General features: G+C 54.0%; 1 protein-coding gene across 2 annotated transcripts in view; it reads left to right on the top strand.

Annotated features, from left to right (window-relative positions):
* Window positions 1-259: 259 nt before the first annotated feature.
* Window positions 260-2,700, top strand: part of LOC114618104 (zinc finger protein 420-like) — a 36,841-nt gene continuing 34,400 nt past the window's right edge. For both annotated transcript variants that reach the window (XM_028763734.1, XM_028763733.1), the window contains exon 1: window positions 260-363. The gene's annotated coding sequence lies outside the window, so the exon portion shown is untranslated. The remainder of the gene's footprint in view (window positions 364-2,700) is intronic.

Genomic DNA, 2,700 nt, shown 5'->3' with positions numbered 1-2,700 from the left:
CGTCCATACCTTATGATACCCGCGGATCGAGAAGCTGTCATTTTTAAACCGTGGGAATAAAGTTAGCGGTCTTGCTTTATCCATTCGTGAATTGGTGCCAGCTTCTGTCAGTCAGGTCTGAGCCGGATGGGAACTGAAGCCCTGTCCAATCGAAGGCGCCGGGGTGAGAAACGCGCAATCAGGCGCACAGACAAAGGGAAAGGGGCGGGCTTTCGCGGTCCTGCGAAGGCCTTTGTCCCTGACGTGCCAGCATACCACCATCTTGGGATCTGGAGCCGGTGTCCCAGGTTCGGGGGACTCTGTCGGTACCGGTACGGGTCTGCGCCACGCAGCGAGGACGCGGGGTGTCTGGACTCCGCCATGGTGAGCGCGGCGTCCCCGCGGAGCCGGTGCCAGCGGCTGCAGAGTCCCCAAGCCCGAGCCCTCCGTCCCCCAGCTGTGGGGTGGGGGCTGGGCACCCCGGGCGTCCTGTTGCGTCCCTTGTGGTTGCGAGGGGACTCGATTCCCGCTGCCGCGCTCCCCGCAGGTCACGGTCCTTGTACCGAAGCCCCCCGCGGGGTTTGGGGCTTGCGGCACGTTCTTGCAACCAGCTGTTCTGAAAGGACTTGTGCCAGCAACCGATCCCCCAGGTCACCTGGCCCCAGTGGCTCATTGCCGCAGGATTTTCCTGGCTCTGCGTCTCTGCACGACCCAACCCCACCACCTTCACCCCTTGCTTTGTGGCTTGTTTCTATATTTCAGGATCGCACTGAAGGACTAGCTATTCCATTGTACTGATTTTAGACGCCTGTCCCTTGATTTCTCACTTCTTCCCCTCAGAGCATATACTTTCTTGGGTCCCATTCTCTCGGGCATGGGTTGGAATCTGAATATCTATCTATCTATTCTCTGGGTACTACCCTACCTTCTCTGTGATGGAACCTAGGGAATTCGTACCAGAGAACTGCTCTGTCAGAAACCCAGCCCCCACAGAACAGGAATGTCAATGCTGTGGGCTGAGAATCTAGGTGTCCAGGTTCTTCCCAGAGGCAAAAAAAGAATTAAAGACCGAGGGACTAAGAAAGTAGAGAAAGGTAAACCTTTCACCTCTGAAGAGGTGAGAACAAGCATCTCTTGAAGCAGAAAGCAGCCTGGCAGGAAGAAGGGAGGGGTGGATCTCCAGATCAGGGAGACCTTGAAGTGGCCTTTGGGCCTGTCTTGTTATTGGGCCCCAGGATCTTTATTTCCGTTGATCCCTTCACCCTACATTCATTTCATCTCCGACCTGGCATCCGGTCGGAGATAACCAAGGCAAGATGACTGATGGGTCGTCTCGGTAGAGACACCACCCAGGCCTTCAGTGGGAAGTTATCTCTTGTCTTCCTTGAATGTCTGTCAGCTCCTGACACCCAATTTGTTCTCTCTCTCTCTCTCTCTCTCTCTCTCTCTCTCTCTCTCTCTCTATCTCTATCTCTATCTCTATCTCTATCTCTATCTCTCTCCTTCTCCTCTTCCCCCTCCCCCTCTCCCCCTGTCCCTCTCTTCCTCCCTCCCTCTTCTTTTCCTTCCTTTTGACCCAGGGCTTCTCACACTGTAGCCCAGGATGTCTACCAGTCCAACCCAGCGCCCTGAGCACATGAACCAACACTCTGCTTCCCTGGTCCCTTTTCTCTCCCTTCCTCTGTCTCTGTTCTTTGTTGGCGTTTCTTTGAAATCCTGAAAGTGGGTGTGAAGGTCAGACTGGAAAATGACTTTTACTCACTGAGCCCTTACTCAGGCAGATGGTTAGCCTGAGCTGCGGGCTTCCAGAACAGCTGTGTGCTGAGGGCTTGCCCCTTTCCTGTCTTCTTTTTGTTACATGTCCCCTCAGTGCCTGTTAAGGAAAAAGAGGAGAAGGCTTTTAGACCTGGTGCAGATCTCACCACAAGTCAGACTTGGCAGTAAACTCCTGTAATCCCAGCTACTTGAGAGGTGGATCCCAAGGTTGGGACCAGTTTAGGCTACAGACTGAGTTCAAGGCCATCCTGGGCAACCTAATTCAGCCCTGCCTTAAGAAAAATCCACAGGGAACCAGCTTAGTGGTAGAGTGTGCTTGGGCAGCTGTACAAGGCCCTGAGTTCCAGCCCAGTCACCTCTCTGGAACCATAGAGGTGTCAGTACTCTCTTGTCGGATAATTGGGAAATGTTATCCCCTAACTCCCAGTGTAGTGGGCCCACGGCATGGCCAAAATGGGGAATTTCTCTGAGAGACTCATGCTGCTTAGAGCCAATAGCCCTCCCTACTGAGACCCTCAAACCTAAGTAGAGATGGGATAGGGGCTCTGAAAGGTAAGTTGAGGCCGGGGAATGGTTCTTAGTGTGTGAATGACTTCCTCAGTGCCTGTCATTGGGCAGCCAGGGTGGTCAGCGGATTGGCTGTCATAGAAACCAGAAGTTGATGTCTACTAGACTTAAAGAGACTCCCAAAGGGGTGGGAGAGGCAGTGTTTGCCAATCCCCTGCCAATCTCTGAGGATGGATGAGGAACTAAAAGGTCTACAGGAGGGATATAGGCCTGAGAAAGGTATGATGGAGGAAGGCAGGGTGTGATGGAGGAAATGAGGGCCTGAGGGAGGAGGTAAGAGTCTGAGGCAGGAGGTGAAGGTCTGAGGGAAGAGGTGAGGGTCTGAGGGAGGAGGTGAGGGTCTGAGGGAGGAGGCCAGGGCCTGAGGGAGCAGGTGAG

This window comes from Grammomys surdaster, unplaced genomic scaffold (assembly GCF_004785775.1).
Source record: "Grammomys surdaster isolate TR1022 unplaced genomic scaffold, NIH_TR_1.0 140, whole genome shotgun sequence".
Classification (NCBI taxonomy): Eukaryota; Metazoa; Chordata; class Mammalia; order Rodentia; family Muridae; genus Grammomys; species Grammomys surdaster.
The sequence above is the reverse complement of the archived record's forward strand: the minus strand, read 5'-3'. Positions and strand labels throughout refer to the sequence as shown.